The sequence below is a fragment of the Chrysochloris asiatica genome, unplaced genomic scaffold (genome assembly GCF_000296735.1).
Source record: "Chrysochloris asiatica unplaced genomic scaffold, ChrAsi1.0 scaffold00001, whole genome shotgun sequence".
Taxonomy (NCBI): domain Eukaryota; kingdom Metazoa; phylum Chordata; class Mammalia; order Afrosoricida; family Chrysochloridae; genus Chrysochloris; species Chrysochloris asiatica.
In genome coordinates this window covers 23,695,965-23,710,722 of record NW_006408519.1, presented here as the reverse complement: position 1 = coordinate 23,710,722, position 14,758 = coordinate 23,695,965, and the positions used below count along the sequence as shown (strand labels likewise).

Sequence of the window (14,758 nt, the reverse complement as noted above, 5' to 3'; positions counted from 1 at the left end):
AAAAAAAAAAAAAAAAAATGGCTGCAGCAATCCATCAACAAGGAACTGCCAGAAATTCATGACAGATTAAGAAGAGGACTTGGAACAAAGTTTATCATTGCTTATGTCAGATGGATTCTGGCTGATAGCAAAGAATACCAGAAAGATGTGTACCTGTTTTATGAACTATGCAAAGGCATTCAACTGTGTGGATCATAACAAGTTATGGATAATCTCACATAGAATGGGGATTCCAGAGTACTTCATTTTGCTCAAGTTGAGCCTATCTATAGACCAAGAGGCAGTCATTCAAACAGAACAAGGGGAATCTCTTTGGATTAAGATTAGGAAAGGTGTGTGTTAGCGTTTTATGCTTTATTCATACTATTTCGTTTTTATGAGCAAATAATCTGAGAAGCTGAACTGTGTGAAGAGAAACAAGACATCAGGATTGGAGACAACAGGATTGGAACCCATTGCTGTTCAGTTGATGCCAATTAAGAGCAACTGTACAGAACAGGGTGTAACTCTCCCACAGTTTTTGCAAGGCTGTAAATTTTTACAGAAGCAGACTGCCACATCTGTATCCTACAGAACTGCTGGTGGGTTAGAACCACCTGTTTTGGTTAGCAGTCTAGAGCTTAAGCACTGTGCCACCAGGGCACCTTGGAGGCTCTTAGTGGGCCCTTGAAAATATGCATTCCTTGTAACATCTTTTTTACTTACGCTTCCGGAGTGGAATTATTTTTTCTATGTAGGTGTTATTAGGTATTTCAGAAGCCAGTTAATGATCTGTATAAGAATTCTAATAATCAGATTTAATCTTTGAGACAAAAACTTGTTGGCTACTTACAACTAAATAAAATGTTTTTAATGAAGGTAATCTTGGTCTCAACAAGGCAAGAGTTGAGTGGTTGACAGCTCTTATTTGTTAAAGCAGATTGTAAATGACCACATTTGATGACACAATCAGGGCAATGAATGTAGAGAGTGATTTAAGACTAGGTTCTTATATTGTCAGTCTTTTTTGATTGACAAATCTGAGTGGTTCGTTTCTTCATAAAAAGTATATGTTAATGCAAAATTGTATCTTCTTTTAAAATGTCAAATTCAGTGAATTACTGAGATACTGCTAATGGTTTGGGTTTTAACCTCAAACACTTCCAGGTATTGTCTTGATTGTTATAAATAGTAGATATGCTTTCTGACATATTATTACTTTATTAAATAATCTTGTTTAATGCCCTTATGCCTCTTCCATGTCCCTCTTATAATTTAGTCATGAGTCTTACGATACTCTGCATAAAGCTGGCATGATTATAGTTGCACCTGGATTTTTTTAGACAGAGATGGATGGCAAAGATCAGATACTTTAAAAACACTTTGCTACACTGCCCTCTTAATTGCCAATTTTCTAAATGTCACATGCATTTCCTTTTTTTTTCCTTGAGGTTTCCTGGAGATAATATTCCAAGAGTCAATGGTAACCCTGTTGAATACAGAAGCAGACTTCCAGATAGGTCCATCAGGGACCTCCTTTAGGAAGAGTTGAGTTGCAAAAGTATCAGAGTGTCTTTATAGGGTGACCCCATGTGGGGATCTTGCATTGCTGAACTTTGGACAGCTGTAAAGTAATCTCTAAAACGTGTGTTTTCTTTGTCTTTCACCTGGTAGGCATTCAATAAAAGCTGGAGTTGAAATACATGAAATGTATTGAGTTGTGAGAAGTTAAAATGACCTTTGCATCCAAAAGTCTCCAGTCCTCCTGAAAGAAGATGGACATGACTTTCAGGGTCCACTTTTGCAGCGTGGATGCCATTGGGTGTCCAGGTTTTCACTTGGCTCTTTGAGTACCTCATTTCCTGTCTTTTGAGATAGAGGAACCGTGCACCTAGTGAATTACAAAGATAACCTAGTTATGGTTGCTTTCATGGGAAAGTGAATATAGCATACAGTTGTTTAGCAAATGCCACATTATTCCCCAAGCAGCACTGCAGCATGACTGCCTGAATTCGAATCCCTGTTCTTCCAGTAATTTACTATGTAGCCTTGTTTCATCTGTAAGATGGAGATAAGAATTGTGATCTATCTCAAAGAACCCTGGTGTAGCACTGTAGGATCAGCACTGGACTGCTAACTGCAAGGTCGACAGTTCAAACCAGCTGCTCCTTGGAGACCCTATACAGGGTCCCTATGAGTCAGAATCAACTCAACAGCACACAACAGTATATGTAAGGCTCTTAAGACATTGCTAGACTCCCAGTAAGCACCTAAGTGTCTTCTAAACCACACTGAAGGCACTGCTTCAGTTAGGCACCTTGCTGTGGTTCTGCTATATCTGGCTGCCTGTGTGATTGAATGTCCAAGTCATATGTTTTGGAGCTTAGTATATTTCATGTCACTCTGTATTCTGCCTCTACTATTTCCCTCATTCCTGTAAGCCTGTCTTGTCCACACACTTATAAGATGATTGGAGGCAGGGATTACAAGTTACAGTTTTTAAATTCCTCCTGGAATCCAATAGCATCTAGTACGTGGCTAGATAAGTGTTTGACTTCAAGTCATTGTTATAAACAGACCAGAATGAACCAACCTGCTTTGCAAAAACTGTTAGAGTCTTGCTCTCCTATCCTCATGAAGAATTAGAAAGTGTCCTCCTTAGTGCTACTTTGTCCTCCAAAACATCTCTCTCTTTCTCTCTCTCTCCCCTTCTCCTGGGTCATATCAAGGGTATGGATCTAATGAGTAATGAAAACTCAGAGAGGTGCTGTAGGCCTGAAGGTATTTTTTGTGCATTTTTCAATCTTTCTGATTGCTTCTGTGGAGGGTGTATTGGAGAAGAACTGTGCCAAAGTGGGGAGAAGAGTGACAGGCTCTTGGAATCGTCACACCTTTATTATAGTACTTCACACTCTGTATTACTTTAATGACCAACTTACTTGATTCTTGCATTTTGCTTCACTGGGTCCCAGTGTAGCACCTGACATTTGTCAGAAAGTGTAGGGAGATGAATGAGTAAATTAAAGCTACCCAAGTACAGATTCTACAGTGTATCACCTTCTGATTTACTCCCCATGCTGAGGTCATCTGCTACTATCTCCTCCATAGGACACGTGGCCCAGTTGCTGCCTGTCACCATAGACATCAATAGTCAAGCTCACAGCATCTTTTCCTGAACCAAGTTTGTGAGAGGGACGCACTTGCTTCACCAGGCACACTGTGCCTAAGGCCCGTGTGCCTGGTGAGTTTGAGGAAGGACTGGAGGCCATTGTAGATACAGTTGTTGTTATGTGCCATCGAGTTGGTTCCGACTCATAGCAACCTCATACAGGGTTTGATATAAATCTTTATGGGAACAGAAATCCTCATCTTTCTCCCGTGGAGCAGCTGGTAGTTTTGAACTGCTGACCGTGCGATTAGCAGCCTGATTCGTAACCACGAAAGTACCAGAGCTCCTTTGTAAGTGGAGTGGAGTCAACTAAAGAAGATTGTTAGAAGGAGGGGAAGTCAGAGAGAGAATCCTGGAGGAACGGATAGGGAAAGGCCTTGGTGACTACTCTAAGGACTTGCCTTCTGCTTTGAGGGAACTGGGGAGCCAGCGCAGGTTTGAAGTAGAGAAATGACAGTTGTGCTGACTCTTACCTTCTCATAAAGTGACAGAGAGAATATAATTGGTGAAATTCACTAGTCTTGAACCTGGTGTCTCGGGATTGGAATAGGAATTTGCTGACAAGGTCTAGAGGAACTAGGACCCATTTTTGTTGTTTGGATTGCTTAATGTCAAATGAAGGAGCATTTGCTCCACAGCACTTAGCACAGCATCAGTAATGCGTCTAGAGTTCCCCCTAACTGCTGCAGAGAAGCATCAGTGCAGCGGAGACCAGTGGGCACACAAACTGCCCCAAGCAGCAGGTTGTTAGGAAGACAGGCAGCCCAGAGTAGTGGTGGCTAGCAGGGGTTCTTGAACCAGATATCTTGAGTTTGAAGTCCGGTTTTGCCATTTGCAAGCTCTATGATCATGGGGACATTAACTTCTCAGTGTTTCACATGTCACAGCCATGAAATGGGAATAATTACACTCAGAAAGCTGTATATAGACAAGAGGCAGTTGATAGAACGGAATACGGGGGATAATGAATGGGTTAAAATCAGGAAAAGTGTACATTAGCATTGTATTCTCTCACCATTCTTATTCAATCTGTCTGCTGAGCAAATAATCTGAGAAACTGGATTATATAAGGAAGAATCTGGCATCAGGATTGGGAGAAACCTAATCGACAACCTGCAATATGCAGATGATAAAACCTTGTTTGCTGAGGACTTAAAATTCTTCCTTCAGGATAGATTGTACCTCAGTGTAAAGAAAACAAAAATCCTCACCACTGAACCAATAAATAACATTATAATAAACAGGGTCCTGGTGTGGCGCTGTAGGAAAGCACTGAACTGCTAACTACAAGTCATTTGTTGAAAACCCTATACAGGGTCACTACGAATCAGCACTTGGCATTAGCAACAACAAATAGAGAAAAGATTGAAGTTGCCAAAAATTTCATTTTGCTTGGATCCACAATGAACACTTAAGGAAGCAGTAGTCAAAAAATCAAACGGCATATTGCATCAGGCAAATCTGCTGCACAAGGCCGCTTTAAAGTGTTCAAGAGCAAAGATACCAGTTTGAGGACTAAAGTGAGCCTGACCCCGGCCATGATATTTTCAGTCACCTCATATGCATGTGAAAGTTGGACCATGAGTAAGAAAGACCAGAGAAGAATCAATGCATTGGAGTTAATAGTGTTGGAGAAGAATATTAAAAGTACCATCGACTTCCAGAAGAACAAATAAATCTGTCTTTGAAGAGTTGTAGCCAGAATGCTCCTTAGAAGCCAGGATGGTGAGACTTTGTCTCTCATACTTCAGACATATTGTCAGGAAGGACCAGTTCCTGGAGAGAAGGACATCATGCTTGGTGAAGTGGAGTGTCAGCTAAAGAAGAGGACAACCCTCAATGAGATGGATTGTCAAAGTACAATGGCAGCAGCAATGGGCTTAAACATTCCAACGTATTATGAGCATGGGGCAGGCCTGAACAATGTTTTATTCTATTGTGCATATGATCGCTATGAGTAGGAACCAATTCATCAGCACTTAACAACAACAACCAACCACCTAGAAATGCCTTGAAGAGTTAACTATTTGCAAAGCAATTTGTATGGTTTCTAATAAAATCTACATGTATTGTTGTTGTTATTGTTAAGTGCCAGTTGGTTTCTGACTCTTGTGAGGTTTCTGAGGAGCAGCTGGTGAGTCTGAACTACAACCTTATGGTTCAAACCAAACTTGCCATCGAGTGTTTATCTTGTAGTGCCACAGTAGGACTCCTACATAGATCCCCTCCGTTTCCTTGGGCTTGTATCCCAAGTTCATTACTTTGTAACTCAAGGAAATGAGCTTGTTGTCCATAAGATCCTTTGGGCTCTCCCCTGGTTGCCTGTTTCCCTCTCCATTTGTGGTTGCTTGATGGCTCTGCACTTAATTCTCACTGTTACAGACTCTCTGCAGTCCTGATTGGAAAGGAAGCAGCAGCGTTCCTTTAATGGAAACACCCTGTAGGAAGAAAATATTTTGGCCAAACCATCTTGCCAATTATCTAAGGTTCAAAGGTATTCATTTTCTTCTAGTTGTTGAAGCTCACTTAAAAAAAAAAAAAAAAAGCTTACTAAATCAATGTGATATAAAAGGATTTATATTTAAGTAATGGGATGTAGCTAGGATAAGAACAAAGGCACAATGAAAACTAGAGTTACAGAGGTAGGAAGGCAATATTATTAAACATAATTCTTCATAGTTCTTAGGCAGGAGTCTATCTTTGAGGAATTGACAGGTATGTGAAATTGTGCTTAGAATCGTATCTGGTTCTTTTTGATTCTAGCATCAGATAATGAGGTAGCCTGGCCAACTACTGAGCACCTATCCTATTCCAAACAAAACTATCTTAGTTAATCCTTGTTTGGTGAGGTAGATATGATCATATCTAGCTCACAATTTGGGGAAATTTAAGCTAAGAAGTCACATCACTGTAAATTGTGGAGCCAAGCTTTAGAGCTTTCTATGTCTGGTCATCCCATTCTTCTCACCCTACTCTTTATCTTCCCGTGTTGCTCATAGTTAGGACATTAGTAGTGAAAGGACCTGACTTGTTCCATCCTAATAGGTTGCAGCTGTGCTTCTCTGTCAGCCTTGTAGACCACCACAGGCAATAATGGAGTCCTGGTGTGGCACTATGGGTTAATGTGCTGAACTGCAAAGTCACTTTGAATCGCAAGGTCACTTTGAACTGCAAAGTCACTTTGAATTCAAGCTCACCAGCTGCTCTTTGGAAAACCCTACACAGGGTCGCTATGGGTTGGAATCGACTCAACGACACTTAACAACAACAACAATAGGTAATAATATGTGTCCTCCTAGGGCTGCCATAACAAAATACCAAAAGAATGAATGACTTGAACTAACAGAAATGTATTGTCTCAGTGTTCTTGAGGTAGGAAATCAGATGATAGTCATGATTTTGCTGTTTTGGGGTGGGGAATTAAAAATGTAGGTATACTCAAGAGATTAATAATCTTGTCTAGTGATACAACCAAATCAGTCAGCAAGTTTACAGTTAAGTGTAGTACTGTAAGAGTGTAGCAGAAACTTAGAAGGTATGATACACTACCTGTCTCAAATAATAATCAGGTGTAGTTAGGAAGAAAGGAACCCTGGTGGAGCAGTGCTTAAGAGCTTGACTAGTAACTGAGAAGTGAGTGGTTTCAACCCACTAACTTCACTATGGGAAAACAATGTTGCAGTCTGCTTCTGTGAAGATATAACTTCAGAAACTGTATGGGATAGTTCTGGTCAGCCCTAGAGGACTGTGATGAGTTGAAATCATTAGTTAGGTTAGATAGGAAGAAAAAGAGCACTGCCTTCTGAGTAGAGGAAATTACTTGTATGCAGATTTATACACAAAGGTATATGAGAAGCTTCAGAATCATAGTCGTTTGGGATGGTGGGTTACCAGTTAAGGTGCAAGTCCAGAGATAGAGATGCAAGGACTAGATCACAGAATATCATATCCCTTGATGGAAACCTGATTTTTATCTGGAAGATCTAAAGCAGGGTAATGAATCGCAGAGGCAAGAAGGTGTCCAGTTGAAAATACCAATGCATTTTAAACCATTGGAGGTCTTTCTTCTGGAAAATGTGAGTTGCAGGGATTTGTTGTTAGGTGCCATTGAAACAATTCTGACTCATAGTGACCACATTCTCAACAAACACAGAGAAAGAGTACAACCATGGCACACACCTTTCTTGATTATAAACCAGGCCCAGTCCTGTGCCAACCGCACAATTGTGTTAAACTTGCATTCATTGTTGCTACCACTGTGACAATCTACCTCATGGGGGGAGGGGAGGGGAGTGTCTTCCTCTTTTTTGCTGACTCTCTACTTTAGCAAACATGATGTCCTTCTCCAGGAACTGTTTCCTCTTGATAGTATGAAGTATGAGAGACGAAGTTTCACCATCCTGGTTTATAGAGAGTATTCTGGTTATACTTCATCCAGCATACATTTGTTTGTTCTTCAGCAGTCCATGAGATTTTTAATATTCTTTTCCAACACTTTAACTCAAATGCATCAATTCTTCTGGCGTCTTCCTTGTTCATTGTCCAACTGTGACATGAATATGAGGCTACTGAAAGTACCATGACTAGGGTCAGGTGCACCTTAGTCCTCAACCCAATGTCTTTGCTCTTGAACACTTTAAAGAGGGCTTGTGCAGCAGATTTGCCTAGTGTAGGAGCTCTGGTAGCGTAGTGGTTACGAATCAGGCTGCGAATCTTAAGGTCAGCGGTTCGAAACCACCAGCTGCTCCGCGGGAGAAAGATGAGGCATTCTACTCCCGTAAAGATTTACACCCTCGGAAACCCTGTGCAGGGTCACTATGGGTCGGAACCGACTCGACAGCACATAACAACAACAACAGGAAGTGCTTTGATTTCTTGACTACTGCTTCCATGAGTCTTGGTAGTAGATTCAAGTAAAATGAAGTCTTAAAGAACTTCAATTTTTTTCTCCATTCATCATGATAATATTTATTGGTCCAGTTGTAAGGATTTTGGTTTTCTTTACATTAAGGTGCAATCCATAATACTGAAGGCTGTGGTCTTTAATTTTCATCAGTGGTGGCAGTGGTTATGTGCCATGGAGTCGGTTCTGACTCATAGCGACCCTGTATAGGATTGTCGAGGCTGTAAATCTTTATGGGAACAGAATGCCTCATCTTTCTCCCATGGAATGGCTGGTGGTTTCAAATTGCTGACCCTGAGGTTAACAGCCCAACTCATAACCACTACGCTACCAGAGTTCCTTAATTTTTATCAGTAAGTATTGTAAGTCCTCTTTTATTTCAGCAAGCAAGGTTGTATCATCTGCATATCATGGTTTGTTAATGAGTCTTCCTCCAATCCTGCTACCACACACCTCTTCATATAATTTAGCTTCTCAGATTATTTGCTCAGCATACAGATGGAGTAAACTGGTGAAAGAATACAACCATGGCATACACCTTTCCTTATTATAGTCCATTCAGTATCCCCGTGTTCTGTCTGAATAACTGCCTCTTTACTATGTACAGGTTCCTCTGAAGAACAATCAAGTGTTCTACAATGTTATCCATAGCTTGTCATGATCCACACAGTGAAAAGCCTTTGCATTGTTACTAGGGCACAAATGAACATCTTTCTGGTGTTGTTTAGTTTCAGCCAAGATCCATCTGATGTCAGCAATGTTATCCCTTGTTCCATTTTCTAGTGTGACTCTGACTTAAACCTTTGGCTGTTCCCTGTTGATGTACTGTTGCAGTCATTTAAAAATTATCTTTAACAAAAATTTACTTGCATGTGATAATTTATGATGTTTTTCGATGATCTCAGCATACTGTTGGGTCACCTGTCTTGGAATGGACGCAATTCTTCCAGTCAGTTGGCCAGGTCTTCTAAATGTCTTGGCATAGATAAGTGAGTGCCTCCAGTGCTGCATTAGTTTGAGAAAAGATTTCAGTTTGTACTCCATCAATTTTGGAGCCTTGTTCTTTGCAAATGCCTTCAGTGCACCTTGGATATCTTCATTATCATTGGGTCTTGATCATATGCTTCCTCTAGAAATGGTTGAGCATCGACCAGTTCTTTTTGGTGCAGTAACTCTTCCTATTCTTTCCATCTTCTTTTGATGATTTCTGCATCATTCAATATTTTGACCATAGAATCCTATGTTCTTTCAGATGGTCTCTAAATTCAGTTGGCATATGTCCAAGGTCATATTTTTACCCTCATGGACTTCGTTTAATTTTCTTTAGCTTCAGCCTGAACTTGCAGAAGAGCAATTGGGATGTGTTCCACAGACTCAGTCTGTCCCTGACCTTGGTTTATGATGATGTTGATGATGTTGAGCTTTTCCACCATCACTTCCCACAGATGTAGTCTATTTGATTTCTGTGTAATTCCATCTGGTGATGGCCATTTGTATAGATGTTTTTTATGTTGTTTAAAGAAGGCCTATGTTTTTAATAAATAAGTCATCAGTCTTGCAAAATTCTATCATTTGGTCTCTAGCATCATTTCTGTTACCAAGGCCGGATTTTCCACTTACCGATCCTTACTTTTTGTTTCCATCCTTTGCATTCCTATCATCAGTAATTATCAATATATACTGATTGTATGTTTGATCTGTTTCAGACTGAAGATGTTGGTAAAATTCTTCAATTTTCTCTTTAGTGGTTGGTGTGTAGTAGTATTAACTGGTCTTCCTTGTAGGCACATGGATATTATACTATAACAGATAGCATTGTATGTCAGGGTAGGTTTTGAAATGTTCCTCTTGGTGATGAATGTGACATCATTCCTCAGATGGTCAGATTCCAAAGATCTAATATCTGTCCATTTCAGCTCACTAATGCCTAGGATATTGATTTTTATGTATTCCATTTCATTTTTGACAACTTTCAAATTTCCTAGATTCATACTTTGTACCTTCCGTGTTCCCATTAATAATGGATTTTTACAGCTGTTTCTCCTCATTTTGAGTTGTGTCCCATCAACAAATGAAGGTCCCGAAAGCTGTACTCCATTTGCTTCATCAAGATCTATTCTCCTTTGTGAAGGCAGCTCTTTCCGCCATATTTTGAATACCTTCCAACCTGAGGGGTTCATCTCTTGACACACTATCTGACAATGCTTCACTATTATTCGTAAAGTTTTCAGTGTCTAAACATTCAGAAGTAGTCTGCCTCTCCTTTCTCCTACTCTATCTTAGTATGAAAACTCAGCTAAAAGCTCTCTCCCATGAGTGATCTTGCTGGTATTTGAAATACTTGTGACATTGCTTGCAGCTTCACAGCAACACACAATCCACAGTACTACAACTTGACAAGTGAGTGGTCCCTTTTGGGATTTTGTATCAATAAGGGACGATAATAATGGCATGTTGTTGTTGTTAGGTACTGTCAAGCAGGTCTGCCTCTAAGAGACCCTTTTCACAACAAAACAAAGCATTGCCCTGTCCTGTGCCATCCTCACAATATTGGTGTTACACTTGAGCTCATTGCTTCTGCCATTGTGCCATTTCAGCTTGCTGGGAGTCTTCCTCTTTTTCACTGACCATCCACTTTGCCAAGCAAAATGTCCTTCTCCAGGAATTGGTCCCTCCTGGTAATATGTCCGAAGCAAGAAAGGTGAAGTCTTGCTATCTTGGCTTCTAAGGAGAATTCTGGTGTACTTCTTCCAACACAGATTTGTTTGTTTTTCTGGCAGTCTATGGTACTTCCAAAATTCTTTCTCAACACCATGACTCAGGCATATCAATGTTTTTATGGTCTTCCTTAGTCATTTTTCAACCACTTATTCTATGGTCTTCCTGATTCATTGTATAACTCTTATGTGCATATGAGGCAACTGAAAATATCATGGCTTGGGTCTGGTGCACCTTAGACCTCAAACTGATGTTTTTGCTCTTAAACACTTTAAATAGGTTTTGTGTCACAGATTTGTCTAATGCACTATGTCGTTTGATTTCTTTTTTTGTTTGTTTGGTTTTGTTTTGTTATAAAAGTCTGATAAATCAGGACTGGGGACTCAGGTGTGGTGGTGATGCAAAAGAGGGGAGACGTGGGTGCGGGGATCAGGATAGGTGGCAGTAGTGTCTCCTTCACCCCCGTGCCTGGTATTGTCTCCTGGAGAAGGACTGTCACATTCCAGAATGAGTGAATCCTCTATCGTGTCTGTTCAATGTAGGAGGAGATGTCTATTTCATCAGACAGCTCACTAATATTGACCTTAAAGCAGTCCTGAACATCATTGAGGATCTTGGCATCTTTCTCATCTGACACAAATGTGATGGTCAAGCCCTTGGTGCCAAACCGACGTGCTCTGGCCACCTGATGCAAATAGGTGTCAGAATCCTCAGGCATGTCATAGTTAAAGGCAATGTTCACCCGCTCAATGTCCATGCCTTGGCCAAATAAGTTGGTAGCTACAAGAATTCGTTGTTGAAAATCTTTAAACTGCTGGTACTAAGAAAGCCTCTCCTTCTGGGGCATCCCACGGTGGATGGCAATGGCTGGGAAGTTCTGCTCTACCAGAAGCTGGGCCAGGGCAATGCTAAGCTGCACAGACTTCACAAAGATCACCACCTGGTTAAACTCAAAGATATCTAGAAGGTCAAAGAGCTTCCAGTTCTTCTCGTCCTTCAGTTTCACGTAGTACTGCTGCAATCCATGCAGCGTCCGCTTCATCTCATCATCCACGAAGATCTCCATTGGGTCTCGCATGAACTTTTGGCAGACTGGATGGATGTCTTTGCTCATGGTAGCACTGAACATCATGACCTGCTTCTCATGGAGGGTCATGCAAAAAATTTCCTGGACATCCGGACGCATGCCGAGCTGTTCAAGTATCTTATCACACTCATCCAAAATAGAGTGTTTAATGTGTTTAAGGTTCAGGCTCTTATTTTGAGCCAGGGCCAGGATGCAGCCAGGGGTCCCCATGACAATATGCAGGCAATTCTTCTTCAGCACCTCTTCATTCGTCTTGATAGACAGACCACCAAAAACAAAAAACAAAAAAAAACAAAAAAACAACTGCAACCTTGACATTGGGCATATATTTAGAGAAGCGCTCGTACTCCTTGCTGATCTGGAAAGCCAACTCCCAAGTGTGACACATCACCAGCACACACACCTGCCCAGTAACTGGCTCCAGTTGTTGCAGTGTGGATAGCACAAACACGGCTGTCTTTCCCATGCCTGACTTGGCCTGGCACAGGACATCCATTCCCAGAATGGCCTGAGGGGTGCACTCAGACTGGACTTCTAAGGGATGCTCAAAACCATAGTCAACAATGGCACAGAGCAACTCTGGCTTGAGTAGGAAGTCACGAAAGCCAGAGCTGTGGATGGAGACATAGGAGCCCTTGACATCCTTCTTGGCAGGGGCCTCAGCCCCATCTCCTCCAGGTTCTGTCTCCACTTCATCATCTTCATAGTCCAAGACCTCATTGTCCACATCATTTTCTGCCATAACTGGGCCAGTAGAGGGAGAAGGGGAAGGTTCTCTGGATGGGTCCATGGAGAATAAGTGAAATCAAAGGGGAAGAGTGGGGTTTCAGGAACAGGAGAGGAAAAGGAAGACACTAGTTTCTATTAGAAAAGCACAGCAGGGCAGGCACGTATGGCGGCAGCAACAGCGATGAAAAAGCCCGTTTGATTTCTTAACTGCTGCTTCCATAAGTGTTGATTGTGGAACCAAGTAAAATGAGGTATTTGGCAACTTCAAATTTTTCTCCATATATCATGATATTACTTATTGGTCCAGTTATAAGAATTTTTGTTTTCTTTATATTCAGCTGCAATTTATCCTGAATGCTTTATTTAGTCTTTGATCTTCATCAGTAAGTATTTTAAGTCCTCTTCACTTCCAGAAAGCAAAGTTGTTATCTGCACCTGGCAGGTTGTTAATGTGTCTTTCTCCAATCCTCATATAATCCAGTTTCTGAGATTATTTGCTTAACATACAGACTGAGTAAGTATGGTGAAAGAATACAAGCGGGGCACATATCTTTCCTGTTTTTAAACCATTCAGTGTCCCCATGTTCTGTGATACTATTGGTATTATTTGATGATTTCTACATTTCATTAAGTCGCCTCTTTTTGGAATGTGCACAAATAAGAATCTCTTCTAATTTATTAGCATACTCACTAGAATTATTAAAAAAAAAAAAATTATTAAGAGACTATTTAGAGGTATGGGAAGGGTTGAAAAACCAACAGGGCATGATTGTGGATCCATAGGGTAGCTATCAAAGGAAGCCCAAATGGCAAATGGAGGTAACTGTGTGGCAAGTACTGGTTCAGAGCTGATGTCATAGAGGAGGGACTATCTGTTAGAGAACAGAGGCTGGAAGAACACAGCTACTACCAGACCTACTCTATAGCAGCTAGGGAGCAAGATACCCTGTTCTCTCTCTTTTCCCATCCTCTCATCACCTGCTCATACTTCCTGTGGACTGGCCACCACTGGAAGCAAGAGAAAATGTGCAGGGTCACCTGCCTGGGGCCCACAGAAGAACTAAGAGTAGTTCTGAATGTGCAATATTCCACTTCTTGTAGATAGAGCTTCTTGAGACTATTTTAAGTGTTGTTCTCTGTCTCTCTCTGTCCATCTGCTAAAATCTATAGTGTGGGTAAGATGGGAATTTATGGAATTTTCAAATTAACTATTTTTAATCTCTGGTAGCATAGTGGTTACGAATCGGGCTGCGAACCTTAAGGGCAACAGTTTGAAACTACCAGTTGTTCCGCGGGAGAAAGATGAGGCGTTCTGCTCCCGTAAAGATTTACAGCCTCGGAAACCCTGTACAGGGTCGCTATGGGTCGGAACAGACTCGACGGCACTTAACAACAACAACAACAATCAGAATATATGAGACTATTTTTTCCACTAAGATTATTTTTACTAGTAAGGCTTTATATATACATATATATATCCCTATTAATAAAAGTATCTATGCAGTGTCCTACATAAATAGCATGCATGTTATATGGCTTTTTCAAACCACGCAATCCTCTTGTGCATTAGTTTCCTGTACATTATATTCATGTGTGCATTATTTACATGGAAACATTATATGAGAAAAATTCTATCTATATGCCTTCTTCTATTAGACTGTTCTAATGGAAAGCTACAGAATAAGTCCATTAATTCTTCCTCATCATCTTACATGGATCTCAAGGCTTATCAGCAGTCTAAAAAGTACCTTATATCATTATTCATATTTTAAGATGATGTAATTGAGATTACATAAGGTGCAGTGATTTTTTTTTCAATGTCTCTACAACCAGTGTGTAATGAAATGGTGATTCAAACTCAGTTCTGGTTTTTGAATATACCATCCATCCTAGTTGTTGTTGTTGTTGTTGTTAGGTGCCATTGAGTCAGTACTGACTCATAGCTACCCTATAAACAATGGAATGAAACACTGCCCAATTCTGGGTCAACCTCAAAATCGTTGCTATGTATGAGGCCATTGATACTGCCACTGTGCCAGTCCATGCTCTTTAGTGGTCTTCCTCTTTTTCTCCAACCCTTCACTTTATCAGACATGATGTCCTTCTCCAGGGACTGGTCCCTCCTGACAATATGCCTGAAGTATGAGACACAAAGTCTGACCATCCTGGTTTC

General features: G+C 40.8%; 1 protein-coding gene and 1 pseudogene across 1 annotated transcript in view; one reads left to right on the top strand and one right to left on the bottom strand.

Annotated features, from left to right (window-relative positions):
• Positions 1-14,758, top strand: part of SAMD12 (sterile alpha motif domain containing 12) — a 275,953-nt gene that overhangs the window by 123,889 nt on the left and 137,306 nt on the right. The window lies entirely within an intron of this gene.
• LOC102839593 lies at positions 11,290-12,598 on the bottom strand (annotated as a pseudogene).